The 20,612-nt window shown below is 58.3% G+C and overlaps 1 pseudogene; it reads right to left on the bottom strand.

Annotated features, from left to right (window-relative positions):
• Nucleotides 1-2,499: 2,499 nt before the first annotated feature.
• On the bottom strand, nucleotides 2,500-20,068 carry LOC140912305 (RING finger protein 112-like; annotated as a pseudogene).
• Nucleotides 20,069-20,612: the final 544 nt, after the last annotated feature.

Raw genomic sequence — 20,612 nt, 5'->3', positions numbered from 1 at the left:
AGCATCATATCCTTGGGAACTTGTACATTTCATGGCCTTTCTGGAACCTTTTGCCCTGGAAGATCCCAAAGCCCTTTATGGAGCGAGGGGAGCTGCTGGTGCCAGCTGCTCAGCCAGGGACATGGTAGGCAACCGTCAGAAGAAGGCGGAAGAGGGATTTCCCCATGGGGTTCCCCACCTGGTAACCTCCCCTGGACATGTGGGCTACAGGGCTGGGTGCACCCTCAGTGCAGCCCTGCAGGCATCATCCCCATTACCTCTCATGGGCTGGAGTCGTGCCCTTGGCCTGCTCTCAGACCGAGCCCCCCATGGCTGGGTAAGTTTCCATTGGGCTGCTGTGAGTTGGCCACTCCAATTCTCTGGCGAGTGCCAAGGAGAAGGCACTTCCTGCTGCACCCTCTGCTGGTGGGGTTTTGGGTTCCCTGGGGGCCCGGGAGGGCAGCACCCCAAACTCTAATGGGAATGATACAGCGGTTACTGAGCTCAGCCCACTGGAAACACCCGACCCGCCGGGCAGTCTCAGAAATGCCCGCTGCCATTGCTCCTGTTCTTATTGCAGGCGGGCTGCCTTAGGCATCCTGAATCTCTCCCCCAGCTCACAGGGCCCCGGGGCTCCTGGACAAAGCGCAGCCGGCCAGAGCACACCACCCCGGCCAGGCATTAGCCACAGGAAGGGAGAGGGGATTGACGGAACGTCACTGGAGCAGACCTGGGCACCGAGCCTGGCAGTTCTGACGGCCAGAGCCAGCTCTGCTCCGCCTCCTGGCAGGTCTCGGACTGTCCTGCTGCTGAGATACCCTCAGCCATGGATCTTAGCTCTGCCAGTGCCCCTCAAACCCAACCCCCAGCCCCCTGCTAGCCCAGCCCTGGGCTTCTCCTTTCCCCACCACAGCTCTGCTGCTGTAGCTCAACCTGGAGAGCAGACTCAAGCGCAGACCCGTTTGTCTCTGATGTTTTCCCTGCCTCCCTCGCTCTCTGCATCTCTCTCTGCACAGAGTAACGGGCTGGCTGCTCCCGCCTCAGTTTTTATTTCAGGCTCTGGCTTTGGTCACTGGATGCCCTGGACGTGGCTGAGGAATCTTGGTTCGTCTCCCTTGAAATATTTTTGGAGGGGACAGTTGGAGCAAGGGTGGAGCCCTGGGCAGGTTCCCTGGACCCTTGGCTGGGGCCTGGACCCTCAGCACTGGTGAGGGACATTGGGGTATACTGGGACTAAGGTTTGTACTTGGGGTCCATATTTTTGAGCTTACCCTGCGGGCAACCCGCCTGGACAAGAACCAGGTGTGGGGTCACTCTGATGACGTGGATGTTGGCCAAGGCGGGGTGAGAGCCCTGGACAGAGATGGGGGGCAAAGATGGAGGGGCTTCACAGCCGTGGCGGGAATAACTCTTTGGGTGGTAGAGACATGGCTGGTACATAAAAACCCACAACCCCCTTGCATCTAGAAGAGTTGAGTGAAGAGCTGGAATTGCCTTGGCTAGGCAGAGCTCACCACAAAGGCCAGTTTTCCGGCCCGGGACAAGTAGACTGAATGGCAGAGCAAAGCAGCAGCTGGATTCAGCCATAGCCCAACAGGGTTCGGTGGGGGAACCGCCATGGGAAAGCGTACTACAGCGGGAGCAGAGGAGTTCACGGCAGCCATCCATGGCAGCCTAGCGACTCCCGTGAGGCCTCCCTGTCCTAGCTGCTGGAACCGCGATTGCTGGGCAGGCGATAGACCCCCACAGCTGCTCATGGGCCAGAGGCCCTGATTTTCCTGAACTCCCAGAAACTCAAACTGTGAACGAAGAAGTTGGGGAGCCATGAGCTGAGGGTGGGTGCAGAACAAACTGCGTTCAGGGTCCAACTGCTGGGACTGTGACTGATGCGCCCTGAGGTACACAATGGTGGAAGGCGTTAAACTGTAAATATACGTCCCCAGTTCAACCCGGCCCTTCCCTTCCCTTTGCTGCCCCCAGCAAAGTTCATTTCTTCAAACCTCTGCAATGGAGAGTGGGTAGAGACTTGCCTGGCAAAGGTGCCCAGAGTTGTTACAGATTCCCAGATGACTGGGGGCAGAGAGAGGAAGGGCTCGACCTCGACCTGGCCCTGGTAGCTGCCGATGCCGCTGGCAGAAGGGTGGCACATACAGCAAAATTGTAACGTGCTTCCTTGAGTCCAAATGGAACAGGCTAAAGCAGGTTACCCCACCTAAACCAAGCTCCTTGCATCTCGGACCAGCACTGCTGGGCCCCCTCTTGCCGAATCGCTGCCCCTTTGCTTCAGCGGTGAAGGATACAGGGGCATCCATTTACCTTCTCCTTCTACCCACCGAAAGTTTGTTCAGCCTGAAAGTCAGGAGTATGTTCCCCTCCCGCCGTGGTTTATTCTCCAGCATGATGACCCCATAGCTTTGTGTTACCTTCCTATGTCCATGGGGCATGCATGAGGCTGGCTTACAAAGTTTAATTGACGTCAACTGAGGTGGACTGACAAATGTACGTCCTACATCTGGCAGAAACTTGTCTGCTGACCCTGCCTTTATTCAGACTTGAAAACGTGTTTTCCATATGCACATATGCACGTAGCTCCTCACCTCATGACAGGGCCTACATTTCACACAGATATCAATACCGTGTGCTCCTGGGATGCATTTGAAGCATTACAAGACACTATTTGTGGATAAATACCATGACAGCGGTGTGTTAGGTGCAGCGAGTTTGTCCGGCCTGTTAGGAGTTGCTGACACAGGGCACTGAACCCGCTACCAGCAGGTACCGATGGGCCTGGGTGTCACACAGTCATTGGAAGTTTTCAGGAGCGGGTTGGATCAATGTCCCCTCTTAGAATCTGTGGGCGATGGCTGCCCCGCTGTGGAGTGGTTTGTGGTTGACATGTCTGGGCCACGCTATAGCCCTGTCACTGTATTCATCAACCGCAGATAGGGTCGGGGGGGCACTGTTCAGATCAGGGGGGCCGTATCAGACAGCTCCTCAGTGCCGTCCTCCTCCTCCCCTTTAATGGCACTAGTGGCAATTCCCGCCGCAGCAGCTCCACGCACCAGTGCCAGGACCAGCCACCCCATGCCAAGGCATGGCAACTGTCATGGCAAATGTCCTGAAGCGCTTCCTGTAGGTCTCCAGGAAGGTCTCGGCCTCCCGCATCAGCTCCTTCTCCAGCTGCTGCAGCTGAGTTTCTTTCTTCTGCGTCAGCTTCTTCTCCAGCTCCGTCCCCAGGGCCTCTTTCTTCGGCAGCATGTCTCTCAGGCACTGCCCCAGCAAGTCCCCACGCCGCTCTGCGAACTGCTTGGCCACCTTGCCCGGCCTCACCTTCAGGCATTTAAGTGGGTTCCTGGAATCGGTGTCCTGCAGTAGCAGGGAGAGGAGACAGCCAAGAGTTTTAGACGTGGCAAGTGCTGCTTAGACCCTGTGATGAAGTGGGACTGTTCTTAATGTTTCCTCTGAATAGTGTGGGGGTGCCTCAGTTTCCACTAGGCAGTTCTTAAGTATCTAGGCGGTGGGGTAAGGGTGTATGATCATTGCAGAGCCCTAGAGGGCAGGTGTGTGCAGGGGTCTGGACACAGAGAATGGCCGACACCCTGTTTCCTGGCCACTGATGGCCTGGGCCCTTCCCCCCTGCAAGGTGAGAGCTGAAGGGTTGGAGAACAAAGGAATCAGGTGCCCTCCTGGTCTGGGAAAGGGACAAAGCCCAGAGGAAGAGGGGGCTGGAGGGAGTTTCAGTTTGGGGCTGGCTGGGGACATGCAGTGAAGTGCAGATGGGGATGTCTGGCTCACTGCCCCCCAGAATGGACCCGGCTGAGGGGTCCCGTTCTCTGCACCTACAAGCTTTGTGTTAGACCATGTTCCTGTCATCTAATAAACCTTCTGTTTTACTGGCTGGCTGAGAGTCACGTCTGACTGTGGAATTGCGGGGGCAGGACCCTCTGGCTTCCCCAGGACCCGGCATGGGGGGACTCGCTGTGGGAAGCTCACGGAGGGGCAGAGAGGATGCTGAATGCTCTGAGGTCAGACCCAGGAAGGTGGAAGCTGTGTGAGCTGTGTGTCCTGAAGACAGGCTGCTCACAGAAAGGCGACTGCCCCAGAGTCCTGACTGGCTTCATAGGGAGCAGTTCCAGAGCATTGCGCAGGGACTCCGTGACAACTGGTGGCAGCGGTGGGATGTACTGCACCCCGTGGATGGCGCTTTCTGCAGTAAGTGACTGGGGAGCAGTAAAACGAAGGGGGATTGACGAGGACCAGGCCTGCTGAAGGCTCAGAGAGGAGCGGTTTCGGGGGGCGGTTAACCCCTGGGAGTGTGTGACCAGCGTGAAGGACTGTGCAGTAATGGGGTCCCCCTAGGGACTGCAGTGAGCAGTCTCGGGGGCGGAGGAGCCTGCAGCTTGGCCCGGGGAGAGAGAAGGACTTTTGCAGTAACAGGGTCCCCCAGGGGATTGCAGTGAGCACTCCAAGGGGCGGAGGAGTCTGCAGCTCGACCCTGGCAAAGAGGGGGTGACCTCGAGAAGGGCTGGCACACTAGGGGTTCTCCCTGGAAACCGTGGGGAGCTGAGAGTACACAGGCCTGTGAGTCCACAACAACTTGGGAAGAGCGGAGTGAGGGCCTGTCACCGTCTCCTTAAGAAGGACATTGTAACCCTGTGCAGAAAGAGAGGGTCGCGCATTGGAAAGTTCACCAAAGCACAGTTCATCCTGCGGCTGGAGGAGGATGACCGCTCTAAGGGACAGATTCCTGACCCCCAATGGGGCTATAGCAGGATCTGGGAGCAGCTGGAGTGGTAGCCGGCATCCCCAAGACTCCTGTCCCTGACCAGACGAGGGTCTTCACGATCGGGTTCCCCACCGGGGGATCGAGATGGACGGGATTGGAGCTGAGTCCGAGAGAGCAAGAGGACTGTGAGAGACAGCGAGAGCCCGAGAAAGAGCTGCAGAAGCAGCAGCAGCATGAACTGGCGGTGGGGGAGCGGAGAGGCCTAGGGGACCCCCCAGGGGTGAGTGGGGATAGACCCCGGGGGGCCAGTTCCACAGGGAGCCTCGAGACTAAATCGCTGCCCCTGGTTAAGGAGGGGGGGGATGTGGATGCCACCTCACTGCCTTTGAGCAGGCTGGAGATTTGAACCAGGGGGACCCTGCGGAAAAGCCCCGGTGTCTAGCTCCCTTGCTGGGTCCCAAGGCCACAGACTCCGTCAGCCAGATGGGTGGGGAGGTGGACAGGCTCCCACTCCTGGTCCCAACCTATATGTCTGTGTGGAGTTTCCTGGGGTCAGGCCCCTTGACCACCGGGAGCGGAAGGTGATGGTCAATGGGGAGACATTCCTGGGGTGGCGAGATCCTGGGACAGAGAGAACTGGTGTCAGGCCCTGGGTGGTGCAGCTTCAGATGCTGAGGGGCTGTGTGAGCTGGGTGAGGGTCCCAGGGACGAAGCCCCTCGCCCTGCCTATGGCCCAGATCCCTGTGCAGACCCAGGAGGGGTGGGGCTGGCTGGTCGTTTGGGTTCTCCAGGATACGAGCTGCGAGACCCTGTTGTTGGTGACTGTGTCTCTTTGGACAGGATCTAGGCCCTGCTCCAGTAACTGCCGAGGTTTTGAATTTGAATCCAGGGAACCAATCGGCGGAGAGGGAAATGGTCAGTGAAAATGCAGATGACCTGGTTGGCAGTGGGGAGGAGCTGGTAGGCTCAGGCTACCTGCCTGCCTGTAACCAGACCCCTGGGGCTGGATGGGACAGAGAGATGCTCCCCGCCGTCTTGCACACCGGAGAGGGGGCTCAGGCTGGCTCTGATGCAGTGAGGAAAGCAGGGAGCTCGCTGCCTACCCCCACTGGGACAGCAAGGGCAGTGCTGAGCACAGTGGGAGCTGAGACCCCAGCTGAGTGGGGGAGACACAGGCAGGGCAGGGGATCTGTGGGGAGTGGCAAGGTGCTTGGTAAGGAGCCTGGATGAGCCTAGGCAGCCTTGTGAGCTGATGGCTGTGTCTAGTCAGCAGGGTGGGAAGGCGAGGAGAGTGGAAGATGAGAGTCCCTGGACCTAACCTGTTAGCTGGGTAGAGAATTGGGACAGGGAAGGAAACGTGTCTGTGTCTGTCAGGGGTATTGACTTGCCTGTGGAGGGAGCTACCCTGGTCTCCAAGCAGTTGTCTGTGACCAGCCTTGTGTGCTGGGACAAGGGGAATGAGATCCCAAGCTGTGTGTCTGGGAAAGGAGAAAGTGTGTCCAGCTCTTCTTCGTCTGTGGAGCAGACAGAAGGGGCCTTTCAGCCTGTGCTGGTTGAGGGTAGTGCAGTTGTCTCAGAGCTGGTTCTGGATTCAGCTAAAGCCCAGGAAGGGAAGGGTCCTAAGTTTGTGTCTGCTCGGGAGAATGGCCCTGTAACTAGGTCGCATCCAGTTAGTGTCTATGTAAAATCCCAGAGCCCAGACAATTCTGGTGCTTGTATTTTGCCCGTTGCTAGTGTGTGGCTGGGAAAGGGTGCAGCAACTCTGTCTAATCAGGGTGAGGTCCTAGCCAGGGCACAAGGAGAGCAGAAAGATTATTTGACTGTGTTACCTACGGAGGGTGTGGAAACCTGCAGCAAGAAGGAAAAGATTCCTGAACTTATGTGTGGCAAAGGGAAGGAGAATGCTTCTGACCTTTTATCTAGGGAGTCAGTAAGTTTGCCTGAAAGAGGATTGTGTAGGAATCCGCCGGATGGGCCAGAGGTAATTCTGGATGTAAGGGAGACCCAGAAAGAGTCTGTTGTTGCTCAGGAAAGTGTTCCTCTAGAGCAAGCCCTAGGTGAAGAGGGTAAGGGCAGAATTTCTGTGAAGGGTGAATTGTTGCATAGAAAAGCCCTAGGGAAAGGAATCCTCCTGGAGTCTTTGCAAGCAGTTTACTGCCACTGAAGGGGGTGAACGTGATTTAATCAAGAAAGTTTCAGTTCCTAACAGCCAGAAATTTTCTGTTGTGAATGTGGCCCAGGTCAAGATGGGGGCTCTTAACCAAGAGAGCCCGAATTGCAGGCCTCCAGACTGGAGCACTGGGAGAAGACCCGATCCCAGTTTGATGCCCGGGAGTTTTGGGGTGGCAAAAGGACCACATAAACCTTCGCACATGCGGCATGAGAGTACTATTGACCACCGCAACCTAAGGGAGAGCATGAAACTGGAAGGGCCTGGTGTAACTCCCACCAAGGAATGGGAGAGATGCTGGGGCATCCACTGGAATGTTGGTGGCTTCGAACTTCCCCAGGTCACCGGCTAAAGTGACCCCGCTCAGTTCGATCTCGAAGGGGGGAGAGATGTGACGAAGTGGGACTGTTCTTAATGTTTCCTCTGAATAGTGTGGGGGTGCCTCAGTTTCCCCCATGCAGTTCTTAAGTCTCTAGGTGGCGGGATAAGGGTGTATGATCATTGCAGAGCCCTAGAGGGCAGGTGTGTGCAGGGGCCTGGACACAGAGAATGGCCGACACCCTGTTTCCTGGCAACTGATGGCCTGGGCCCTTCTCCCCTGCAAGGTGAGAGCTGAAGGGTTGGAGAACAAAGGAATCAGGTGACCTCCTGGCCCGGGAAAGGAACAAAGCCCAGAGGAGGAGGGGCTGGAGGGAGTTTCAGTTTGGGGCTGGCTGGGGACATGCAGTGAAGTGCAGATGGGGATGTCTGGCTCACTGCCCCCCAGAATGGACCCGGCTGAGGGGTCCCGTTCTCTGCACCTACAAGCTCCGTGTTAGACCATGTTCCTGTCGTCTAATAAACCTTCTGTTTTCCTGGCTGGCTGAGAATCACATCTGACTGCGGAGTTGGGGGGGCAGGTCCCCCTGGCTTCCCCAGGACCCGGCATGGGGGGACTCGCTGTTGGAAGCTCACGGAGGGGCAGAGAGGATGCTGAATGCTCCGAGGTCAGACCCAGGAAGGTGGAAGCTGTGTGAGCTGTGTGTCCTGAAGACAGGCTGCTCCCTGAGAGGAGACTTCCCCAGAGTCTTGCCTGGCTGCATAGGGAGCAGTTCCCGAGCATCGCCCGGGGACTCCGTGACAGAACCCGACCAAGATGGGGGCCTTGTTGTACAAACACCCTCCAACTGAGATCAGGGCTGCCATCGTGCCAGGATCCCACAACTCAAATTGGACCCCCCGTCATGCCAGCTGCTACACAGACCAACCCCCCAAGTCAGATCGGGGCCCCAGGTGTGCGAGGTGCTGCACACCCCTCTCCCCATGACTGAGACTGGGCCCCCATTATGTTGGGTGAGGCACAGTTCTCTGGACTGAGATCGGGGCTGCCATCATGCCAGGTGCTGCCCAGAACCCCCAAAACTGAGTTCCCCCCCCAAGGTTTGGGATTGGAGTCTCTCATCTCTTCAGCCACCCTGGGAGCTGGAAATCTGAACTCCCACCTCATCCCCAAAGCCCACAGCCCGGGGGGCTGCCCAGGATGGTTCCCTGAGGTTCCCCGGGTGGGAGGCAGAGCCCTCCTGCCCCAGATTCACCTTCTCCTTCAGAAACTCAGCGTGGGCTGCGCGGGCCCTGGCCAGGGCTCTCTGGTTCGTGTGATGCTGATAGCGCCTTCGGTAGGTCTCCAGGAAGGTCTCGGCCTCCCGAGTCAGCTCCGCCTCTAGGGCCGTCAGCAGCGTCTCCTCCTTCAGCTCCTTCACCTCCTTCCGGCACCGCTCCAGCAGTGCCCTGCGCTGCTCCATGAACTGATGCGCCATTGCGCTCGGATCCACCGTCAGACAGTCGTCCATGCACCGGGACAGGCCGTCCTGCGTTGGGCCGGAGAGGAGGGGACAATAGTGGGGTGCAAGGGGCTAGAAGGGGCGGGTGTGCGACCCCATCTCACCAATAGACCCTCTGGCTACAGCACAGCACCTTCCTCCACCCTCCTGACCGAGATCCAGGCCACTGCTGTGCCGGGGTTGCAGTCTCCCGTCTCCGCAGCCCCTTGAAAGTGAATATGAGGTCTCCTCTCCTGCCACAAAGCCCATAACCCACGGGGTTGGCTGGGATGTTTCCCTGGGGTTCCCCTGGCTGGGGGCACAGCGACACCCCTGAACTCACCTTTTCCTTCAGAAACACAGCGTGGTCTGCGCGGGCCCTGTCCAGGACTCTCTGGTTGTGGAAGGTGATGGCCATCTGTGCCGGGAGGACAAGGCTGGGGTGAGCCGCAGTTTATGGGGCCCCGACTCCACCTAGGGGCTGCAGCTTCCACCGCAGCAACCTCATGAAACAAAGCGAGATCGCCAGCCCGTGTGGAAGCTGCTTGGGGCTGCTGGTGCCACCACTTTTCAATTCGATCCCCGCAGCAGCCCAGCCTCGGCTCCCTTTCTTGCCCCGACCTGCACTTTGCCCTTGTGGCACTTTCCTGGAGCCGAGGACTTTGAAAACCCCTGTCCCAGCCGGGCTCGGCCTGAGGCTCATGCCCAAGAGAGCATCAGTGACAGCGGCTCTCGTAGGTCTGGTGGGATTTCGGGTTTTATTATTGATTTCCAGGAGCCAGGTGAATCTCAGCTCTCCTTTGGGGTTGAGGGCTGGGTTAAATCTTCTTGTGGACTCTGGAATAGGCTCTTCTGTGCAGCTGTTGTGGAGTAGTTATTCTGTTCTAGCTGGGCCGGTCTATTTTCCCCGGGCAGAGAAGCTTCCCGCATCTGATTCTCCTCACGTAGCTCCTATCGCAGCCCATCTGAGGCTGACGCCCAAGAGAACTTGACAGACGATGTCAAAGGGTCTGTCTACCCTGGGTCCTGCCCGGCTGCGGGGGAAGGTGGCATGACTCGGACGTGGAGGGCTCGGTGAGGGCTGTGCTGGGACGCTGCCCGGCTGGCAGATCAGACCGAAGGAGCCAGGGCAGAAGTTCTGCTCAGCCGGCCCAATTCCCAGCTCCCCAGAGGCCCCGTGACGCTGGGTGGAAAGGTCCGTGCTGCCGGACCCAGCACAGGGGGTGGGCTGGGGGCATGGCTGGAGCACGCTGTGCCGTGGTTACGCCCCACTTCCCAGAGAGGCCAGCGAACAGAGCCCCTGAATCCACCTTGTCCTGCCCCCTTCCCCTGCCACTGCATGTGCCTCCCATGATGCACCAGGGCCATGATACATGCACCAGGAGAGGAGATGCTGATGCGTTGTGGTTCATGAGATGCCTGAATCTCCTCTCTACCCCCAGCACTCAGGTCAGTCTACACCTCCCATGGTGCCCTGCAGCTTTGATGCACTGCACCCTCACCAGGAAAGGATACCATGGCGCTTGGTGGGAGATGTAGTTTGGTTGCCTTAACCTCCCATTCTCCTCTGTGGGCTGGTCTCATGGGAGGTGCGGTGCAAGCTGCAAGACCAATCCACAGAGGAGAATGATTATCTCTTGCGGAGGGGAGTGATGGTGTCTGGTACCTGCAGTGCATCATGGGATGAGTAGTTCCACCAGGTGCCCAACCCGTAGAGGAGAATGGAGAGCGTGAGGCACAAGACCTACAATTCCCAAGAGCTGTGGCAATGGCCTTTCCACACAAGAGATATTTTGGGGTTTTGCTGGAAACTCCAAGTTTTCTGCAGGAAAAACACCCCCATTTTCAGACCTGCTCTAAAAAACTCCTCTCATTTAAACACCAACAGGAGCTGCCTGGGGAAAAACAGGGTTTGGTGCTATGGGTCTCAAGGATTGGAGACGTGTCTGTAGGTGGGATGAACACTCCAGTACCAGCAGCTCTCCAGGCTAGTGAAATTCTTCTACCCTGGAGTCCAAGAAAATAAGATTTCACCCAGACTCTTTCCCAGTCACCTCCCGCAGCATGGACCCAGATCCCAACATTGCCCCAACCCTGACGTGGACGGGTGAGGGGACACACCCCATGATCAGGTCAGAGACAGAGACGGTACCTGACAGGGAGAGGAGAAGCCGGAGCGATGGTTCTTCATCACATCAGATAAATTCTGCAAAGGAACCAAAAGAAATCATCATGTCACAGACTCCACAGGGCTTAGAAAGGCTGGGAACATGGGGACAGCTCACCTGGAGCTGAGATGCAACCACCTCTGGGGTGGGGCAGCTGGGGAATAGGGGGTATTGGGGTCATCACTGACTGCAGGAGAGAGCATCCCCTTCCTGCTCCCTCCAGCACAGCTGGCCAGTCCCCACCTTTATCTTGGCAGCGAGCTGTGTCCCAGTGAGCATCTCCCCATGCTGGTCCATCCGGATGTGTTGACCAGCCGAGCTCACCAGGGCGGTGACGTAGTCCCTCAGGCTCCCCCGGAAATCATCATCCATGTCTGCAAAGGGGAGAGAGATGGACGATGGTGGGGGAATACAGGGCCTGTCTGATCCCCCTTCTCTCTACCTACCACGCACGGGCATGATCAGCGCCCCAGTCACATTGCTCTGCACAGGGCAGGGGGCTTAGAGCCGCTGTCCTGGGTCCGTTACCTCTCAGCCTTCCCTCGCTCCCCATCGTGATCCCTCTGCCAGGGAAGGGCATCAGGTAACAGCGGCTGCTGCTTCTCTTCAGCGCTTCCAGGGCCTTGGGGTGTTTGCAAGGGTTCCTCGCCTCCAGAATCTGCCAGAGCCAGGGGCAATGGTTACATTGACACACAAACACCTGTGTTAACATTAGCCAGACCTGCCAGGCAGTCAGAGAGGGTTTGGAGGGGCCCGGCCTCATTTGTGGTAGATGTTGGAAGGGGGGCAGTGAACAAGGCAGGGGATGGCAGGAAGCGAAAGGAGTGTCCGTCAGTCCCAGTCTCCCTGCTCCAAGCCCCTGTCTCCCCACCCCAGGTCCCAGTCTCTGCAGACTTCTTGTCCCACCCTGCTCCTTTCACTCCCCCTGGCCTGGTTTTTCTCCTCTCCCCTTTGCAATCAAGCTGCTTCCCCCTCCACGCTGCCTGGGCTCATTGAGCGTAGGGCAGCAACAGGTGCCCGGCCTGGAGAAGCAATTGCAGGGAAAGTCCAGCTTTGCATCTGCAGCCCCCGGCTGGAGGTTGCTCCGTGCGGATGGATTCTTTGGAGACGTCATCAGCTAAACTCACGCCCAGTGTTTCTCAGCCTGGTTGTGCTGGTGACTCCCTTTGGCCTTAATAGACAATCTGGACCCCTGTACTTGAAAAAAAATGGTGACTTCCACCTTAAACTTGGACTTCAACTTCAGCTCCGGCCGCTGTGGGCTGAAGCTGATGCCTGAGGCCCGGACATCCAGGGCTGAAGCAAGTAATTTAGCTTTGCAGGGTCCCCTATGGTGCAGGGCCCTGGACAAATATTCTGCTTGCCACACCCTAACTCCAGCCCTGCACTTGGGACCCCCCCCCCCACCACCCTTCACACAACCTCCCTGCGGTCCCACCTCCCCCAGGTTGGAAACACTGGAGCCATCATCCCTTCGAGGGGAAAGGCCCCATGTCCCATTCCTCCATTCTCTGAGTCCCACAGTCACCTCTTGGATGTATCTCAGATGCTGCTCCCCACCCTCGGCTCCAAGGTCCGGGGAGCTGCTCCAATCCCGCACCAGCAGGTCTAGATGCTGCAGGGGAGACAGGAGGGGAGTGAGGGTCTCTGGGGGTGGGGGGACGCTGGGTTGGGGAGAAGGTTGATGTCTGGAGGGAAGACCTCAGCCCCGAGGGAATGGGGCAGGGGGTGCATGGGGCAGGAGCAGGCTGTGGAGTGGGGGAGGGGTCTTCAGCATATGCTCAAAGTCCCCAGCCATCTGACAGCATAGTCATCAGCCAGGTGCAGAGCCAGTAGCCCACCCTCGAAGTCCGTGGGCACTCGTCAAGGATATGCGACATAGGCTGAAGTTGACCACAGCTACATCCCTGGTCATCAGAGAAACCCCATCTGAAGAGACGGGCTGCACAATTGCCCTGTCCTGTTAGGAACCAGCCCAGGTGCCTTGGCAGCTCGAAATGTGGTGGACCAATGGTGGGGTCAGTGATTAATGACGGTCATCGCTGACCACTCGTTGCACCGAGGCGATTGCACTGTCATGTCCTGTAGTGGCGGAAATGACCCTGAAGGGCGTCTACAAGACAGGGGGGCTGGCAGGGAGCTGAAGAGGCCTGCGTACAAAGGCAGGTCGCTGTTCTCACGGATCTTGGCCAGCGGCATGACGGAGGCCCCCTCACGGTGAATACGGGGTGGTGCTGTGTCTATAAGTATTGTCAGCCGCAGCAGCGGAGTTACCCATAACGTCCCTATCCCAATGCCCGCAGGGGAGGGGGTGCCGTGTGGGGATACATGGGGCAGGGCGGGTGATGATGGCGGAAGCCGTCTCACCTGAATGGGCTCCAGTCCGTACGCTTTTCCCACCTCTTCGGCCACACGCACAAACATCTGTAGAGCAAAGAGAAGAGGGGTGGGGGACGAGTCTGGGGCATGGGAGGCATTTACACTGCGGGGTCATCCTGCAGGTGAACAGAAAGGGGCCTGATCACTGCCCCCCATCCCCATCTGAGCCGCTCCCTCCGCCCATCGCAGAGAGCGAGGCCCAGCGAGTGCAAAACGAAGCTGGAGAGAGATGGAGATATTTTCCACGGGGTGGAAAGAGAAGTGGGATGCCCCCGGCCAAGAGGGTGGTGGGGGCGGCTGTGGGATCCTATGCCCCACAGAGGAGCCAGTCTTGTTCCAGGGTTCCCTCCTTCACTCCAGGGCACCACGTGGCGGTGGGGGGGGGGTCAGTGAGCCCAATGTGAGGTCTTTTCCCTGAGGGGTTCCTGAGATGAACCCTCCAACCCACAGAGCCCCATTGCCTCCGGCTGACAGACGCCACCAGCACTGTTTGCCCAGCCCCGGGGGTGACACCACGGCTCTGCTCGCGCCTCCAACAATCTCGGCCACGTGGCGATTACTCGAGCTCTCCCTGGACTGCTCTAGCTCCACGTTAACCAGGTTTCTGCCCCCCACTGGACCCAGGGCCGTGTGGACAGATAAAAACCCTCCCAGAGCCAACCCCTCCCCCGCACAGAGAATCCCCCCTGGGGTGCAGTAAAGGGGCAGGACACGCAGTATGTCGCAGGTGGCAGAGATGTCACTAAGGGTGTGACGGCCAGGGGCTCGACCCGGCGGGGCTGGGGCTGGGTAAGAGCAGAGCAGATCAGGGGGCAGAGCAACCGCCCAAGGACTTGGCCCCAGCAGACTTCCCACTGACTGTGGAGCTGGGCTGGAGGGGAGGGAGGGGTCCTAACTTTGACCCAGGGGCCCACGCCGGACACCTGGAAGCAGACAGCCAGGCTAGGCTAAGGGTGACAGTGCTGAATCCAGAATCCCACGTGACCGTGGGAGAGTCGGTTTCTTTATCTGGGCCTCAGTTTCCCCACAGGAGCTATGGGGAGGGATAATAACCCTGTGGGGCTAATGGGAGAACCTGGCCCAGCCACGTTCTGTGTCAGGCTGCCTGGCCTCACCTCCAGGTATTCAAGATCCGTGTCGTTCACCTTATTCGAAATATTCAGTATCTGCAAATAGTCAGGAGACAGACAGAGCTACAGCAACGAGCAGGGCCGACCGCCCCAGGCCCCTTCCCAGCCACGTCACCCGCCCCGAGCACAGCGCCCCCTAGTGCTGCAGGGGGCATCGGGGCCGGCCCTGCCTGCCAGGGGAGAGCGCCCCCTACTGAGCCCCTGCCCCGCTCCCTGCAGCACAGCGCCCCCTAGTGCCCCAGTGAGACATTGGGGCCAGCCCGGACTGCTGGGGGAAATGTCCCCTGCGGAGCCCCCAGACTGTGCTCTGCAGCACAGCGCCCCCCCGGGGACCCCCAACCTGATAGGAGCTGAGCAGCATGGAGAAGGCGGAGAGTTTGATGCTGGTCTCCTTCTCCATTGCAATGTCCATGGAGCCCTCGGTGTCCACCAGCAGCACGGCCACCTGGGGGCCAAGAGGGAGAGCCCCAGGTCAGCTCCCGGCTTTGTCCAGCCACCCATGGCCCCTCCGCCCCCAGAGCCTGCCCCCTGCTCCACCCCCATGGCCCCTGGCATCTCATTTTTGCCCACCCCAGTGTTAGCTCCCTCCTCTCGCTCCTCTCCATTCCCCCCGTTATGTCTCCATCAGGTTCCCCTGGGGCCTCCTTCCCCATGTCTCCATCCTTCCCTATTTCCCCATTGCCTGTGTTCCCAGCCCTTTCCCCCATTTCCCTTCTCCTAGTGTCCCCATGTCTCCTTCCCCCTTTCCTATGCACCCCCAATGCCCCCACTCACCTTCCCGCCCTGGGTGGGAACCCAGAAGGGTTGACTCCACGCCCACACCCCGTTGGTGACTCGCTCCTCGTCCGCGCGCCACTCGAACCCCTCCAGGATCTCATCCTCCCGGCCCATCCACGACCCGTCCCTCGCGTCCTGCCGGAAAGGAACATGCAGGGAGAGGGGTCAGTGCAGGGTGGGGGAGAAGAGTGACTGGTCCCTGCACACTCCAGACTGTAAGCCCTGGGAAGGGGCTGGGGGTTAATTTACTAGGGTGGGGCGGGGAGGAACACAGGGCGATGGGCGTGCTCAGATTCTGACAGATAAACAGTCAGAGACACACAGACACGCTGCATTCCAGACAGACACACAGACAGAAAGACAGACTTGCTCGGGTTCAGACAGATAGACAGACAGACAGACAATATTACCAGACAGAGTACCAGGCAGACAGGCTGACAGACATGCAATGAGGTGTGTGTACTCACACACACGTGTGCAACTCTGAGCCCTCCAGCAGGGGGCAGGATGGGGCCGCTCACACCCCATCTCACTCCTGTTCCCGTTCACACTCACCGGGCTCCGGAGCCGGCGCAGCAGGTAGTTCAGCAGGAAGGATTTGCCCCGGCGCTGCCCCCCGACGATGGACACCACGCAGACGGGGGCGTCCCCCGCCCCACCCTGCTCCAGGCAGCGGCTCAGGGCCTTCTTGTCCAGGATCAGGTTCTCTTCCTCATCCAGACGCGCCAGCTGCACCGGGCGCCCCAGCTCCAGCTGAGACCCCGGCCCCTGCTGCAGGGAGAGAGCAGGGTCAGATCTGCGACCCCACCCCTGAGCCAGCCAGTCCCCTGCTCCCTGCTGGATCAGAGCCCTGTGCCCCATTCTACCCCCTGAGCCAGCCAGTCCCCTGCCCTGGGGCTGGATCAGGGGCAGCACTCCCTGGAGGGGATCTTCAGTGGGATTCTACCTGTCCCTGGAGAAGAGCGAAGGTGAGACAAGACGCTGATGATCAACAAGTGGTCAGGCAGTGGGGCTAAGGTGGGCGTGGGGATGTTCGGCCACGGGGAGGCGTTCACGGACAGAGGACTGGTCTCCTGGGACGGACGCCACCTGAACAGGGTGGGGGATAGACTTCCGGGGTGGAGGTTGGCACAGCTGATGAAAAGGGCTTTAAACTAGGAACTCTGGGAGATGCTCATGGAACCTCCAGGCCTGATTCTCACACCGAGCGGGAGGCAGGAGGAGAGGGTAGGAGCAACGGAGAAAGGAACGACAGAGGGCAGGAGAAGAGATGAGAAGAGGAACGATAGTGCCAAGAGCACCGACGCTGAGAGTCAGGTGGCCGATACCGGCAGCAAAGCCAAGTGGAAGCAGTGAGGTGTCTGCCCAGCAACGCGATGAGCCCGGGTGACAAAAGGGAAGGAACTAAAACTACGGGTATGGGACAGGAAACCAGACACATGGTGCAATAGCAGCCATGACCGGGGTACAGGGAAGAAAGACAAAAGGCAGAGGTTGCGGAGTAGCGTTGTGTGTTAATGAAGAGGTGGAGTGGAAAGAAATGAGAAGGGATGAAATGGGTGAAACAGAATCTTTTTGGGTCAAGATCACTGTGGGGAAGAAAGGTACCAGGGGCTCCCCTGGGAGAGTGTCTTGGGTCTGCTACAGACCTCCAGGATCTGGTTTGGATATGGATGGAGACCCCTTTCATAGCTTGAATGAAATAAATACCACTGGGAATTGTGTGATCATGGGAGACTTTAATTTTTGTGACAGAGATTGGAGAAGTGCTGCTCATCATGGCAGGGCCCAGATAATCCTGGAGGTGAGACAGCTGAGAGGTTTTTTCATCAGTGACCAAAGCAACAAGAGGTGATGCCAGTTTAGATTTAGTATCGGTAAGTAGCGAGGACCGCACTGAAGAACTGGCTGTAGAGGACAGCCTTGGTTCAAGTGGCCATGAGCTAATTCCATTTAACTAAATGGAAGGATAAACCAAAACAGGTCAGCAGCTGGGGATCCTGGATTTCAAAAAATTAAGGGAATTAGGCAGGGAAGTGACCTGGCCTGCACATCTGGATGTGGACAGGGTTTGTCAAAGATGCAGGAACTCTCTGCAGTCTGCATCCAGGAAAAAGCCCATAGGGAAGGGTTGCTGAGCAAACTGGGTGAACCAGGATTTCAAAGAGGTGATTAAGAGAAAGCAGAAAGCCTCTGAGGAATGGAAACTGGGAGGAATCCATGTCGGGATAAAATGAGAACTGCCAAAGGCCAAGCAGAATTTGAACTTGCAAAAAAATTAAAACCAACAGGAAAAAGTTCTTTAGCCTCATAAAGAAAAAGAAAACAAGGAAAGAAGAAGTGGGACCGATAAGCGCTGAGGATGGGGTGGAGATAAAAGATACAGGCTGCATGGGCCAACACCTAAAGATATGGGCATGGCCTCAGTTTTTAAGAAGCACAAGGAGAAGCTTGTGGCCAGATAGCTAATGAGAACAAGAATACGGGAGTAGAAATTGTCACTGAATTGGTTGAAATGGAAACCAGACTCAAACAACTTAATGGGAGCAAACTGGGGGGCCTGGATCATTTCCATCCTCGAATATTAAGGAAATTAGCACATGAAATTGCAAGCCCAATAGCAAGGATTTCTAATTAATCTGCAAAAGTCAAGGGTAATATCTAGGGTCCTACCAAATTCACAGCCATGAAAAATGCCTCCCAGATGGTGAAATCTGGTCTTCACCTGGGAAATCTGTTATTTTGTGTGCTTTTACCCTAAACTATACAGATTTCATGGGCAAAACAGCATTTCCCAAATTGGGAGTCCTAACCCAAAAGGGAGTTGCAGGGGGAGGAGCGGGGTCTCAAGGTTATTTTCGGTGGGTCACAGTATTGCCACCCTTAATTCTGCACTGCCTCCAGAGCTGGGCGGCTGGAGAGCGGCGGCTGGTGGCTGGGATCCCAGCTCTGAAGGCGGCATCCCGCCAGCAGCAGCGTGGAAGTAGGGGTGGAAATACCGTACCAGGCCACCCTTATTCTGCGCTGCTGCTGGCGGTGGCTCTGCCTTCAGAGCTGGGATCCTGGCCAGCAGCCGCCGCTCTCCAGCCACCCGGCTCTGGAGGCTTCTCGACTGAGTTTGGTAAGTTTATGGAGGGGATGGTCTGATGAGACTGCCTACCATGGCATGTAGCCCAAATGCGAGTGCCAGTAGCAAATATCCCACAACGGGCGGTGATGGGACACTAGATGGGAAGGGCTCTGTGTTACTAGAGACACCCAGGTGTCCGGCTGGTGGGTCTTGCCCACATGCTGAGGGTCTAACTGATCCTCATAGTTGAGGTTGGGAAGGAATTTCCCCCAGCTCAGACTGGCAGAGACCTGGGGGGTTTTCGCCTTCCTCTGCAGCATGGGGCACGGGTCATTTGCAGGTTTGATCTAGTATAAATGGTGGAGTCTCTGTAACTTGAAGTCCTTTAACCACGACTGGATGATGTCAGTGACTAGCCAGAGGTTCTGGGTCTATTACAGGAGAGGATGAGTGAGGTTCTGTGCCCTGCAGCTTGCAGGAGGTCAGACTAGATGATCATGATGGTCCCTTCTGGCCTACAAGTCTGAGTCTGTGTGTCCCCTTCCCCACCCCCTGAGCCAGCCAGTCCCCACTCTGGGGCCAGATCAGGACTGGCTCCCTCTAAAGGGGACAGGCCCTATGTCCCATTCCCTGCTCCCCTGAGCCAGGCAGTCCCTGCCCTGGGGCTGGATTGGGCCCAGAATCCCCTACAAGAGAAAGCTCCTTTTCCCCTTATCCGGCCCGTCTGGTCTCACCGGCTCCGGCTCTTCCTGCTGAGGCTTGGTGATTTTCTCCACCAGGTTTCTGACACGTGTGTCTGGGATCATCCTGTCCCTGGAGAAGGGAGCCCGGCACTCCGGGCAGCGGTGCCCCTGGGCTGAGATCTGGCTCCAGTGAGTCGAGAGGCAGCCCCGGCAGAAGTTGTGGCCGCACTCGATGGAGACGGGGTCGCTGAACACGTTCCAGCAGATGGAGCAGGTGACGTCCTCCCGGAGTTGCTCCATCCCCCTGACCCCACAGGCCTGGGGAGATCCACTGGGTCAAGAGCTAGCACATGGGAACACCGGGGCTAAGATGCTACCGCAGAGGGGCTGGGAGCCAGGACTCCTGGGCTCTATTGTTAGTTTTCACCACTTGGCTGGGTAAGTTTCCATTCGGCTGTTGTGCGCTGGCCACTCCCATTTTGGGGCAGGGCTGGCAAGTGTCTCTCTGCTTCTGGGGTTTTGGGATTCCTGGGGGCCCTGGGAGTTCAGGGAATGATACAGCCATTGCTGCCCCCCCACCTCCCAGTTCAGCCCGCTAGAAGCACCCGACCCGCCAGGATGTGGGTTCAGCTGTGGGGTGAGATTGTACGAGCCGGCCAAGGGGCCTCGGAAACGCCAGCTGCAGTTGGTCCAGTTCTTATTAGAGGGGGGCTGTTTTGGGCCTCCTGAATCTGCCCCCCACCCCTGCTTACAGGGCACTGGGGCTTCTGGATAAATGGCATCTGGCCAGAGCAAACCATGCCAGTGCCCCTGATGTCTGACCCACAGCCTCTGCTAGCCCAGCCCTGCCCCCCCACCCCAGCTCTGCCGGTGCCCCTCACTCCCGACCTGCAGCCCCCTGCTAGCCCAGCCCTGCCCCCCAGCTCTGCCGGTGCCCCTCACTCCCGACCCCTAGCCCCCTGTGAGCCCAGCCCTGCCCCCCCCAGCCCTGCCGGTGCCCCTCACTCCCGACCCGCAGCCCCCACCTAGCCCAGCCCTGGGCTCCCTCTTGCCCTGTAGCTCACCCTGGTGAGCAGACTCCAGCGCAGACCCTGCGGTTAATTCAATTTCTCCGGTTGTCTCTGGGTGTCCCCCACCACCTCCCTGGCTCTCTGCGTGTCTGGCTCTGCACAGAGCCCGGCTGGCCGCTGCCTGCTCAGTTCCACTTTCACTCTCTAGTTTTGTCACCCGGAGCCATGAGCGAGGCCGGGCTCTTGGGGCGGCTCCCTAGACCGGTTTGGTTCTGCAGGCCCCCAGTAGCACTGGACGGCGAATGGATCTGAGTCCTGGCACCAGTTCCCTTGACCCAGAGGGGAAAATGGGCACAGTTCAAGGAACAAGGGGCCCCACCCAAAGGGCCCCGGGAGACTAGAAACAACCATCTATGGGGCTGGAAGGAAAGTTCACAGTCTGCTCCTCACATGTCCCAGGCCTCCTGCCCAGGCCCTGGTTGCGCTGCAGTCTTACCACGGGTCAGACCTTTGCTCTGGTGGCGCCCACACGCCCTCAGGCTTAGGCACCCGCCAGCAGCCCCCCAGCAGCTCCTCTCCCTCCTCCCAGCGCCTCCTGCCTCCCAGCAGCTCCCCCTGCCACGGATCAGCTGTTCCGTGGCACTGGGGGGAGGCACGAGGGCCCAGCGCACTCAGGGGAGGGGCAGGAAGAAGGGGCAGGGGCAGAGCAGGAGTGGGAAAA

The sequence above is a fragment of the Lepidochelys kempii genome, chromosome 6, assembly GCF_965140265.1.
Source record: "Lepidochelys kempii isolate rLepKem1 chromosome 6, rLepKem1.hap2, whole genome shotgun sequence".
In the NCBI taxonomy this organism is placed as follows: Eukaryota; Metazoa; Chordata; order Testudines; family Cheloniidae; genus Lepidochelys; species Lepidochelys kempii.
Note: the sequence above shows the minus strand (reverse complement) of the source record. Positions and strands in the feature narration are given on the sequence as shown.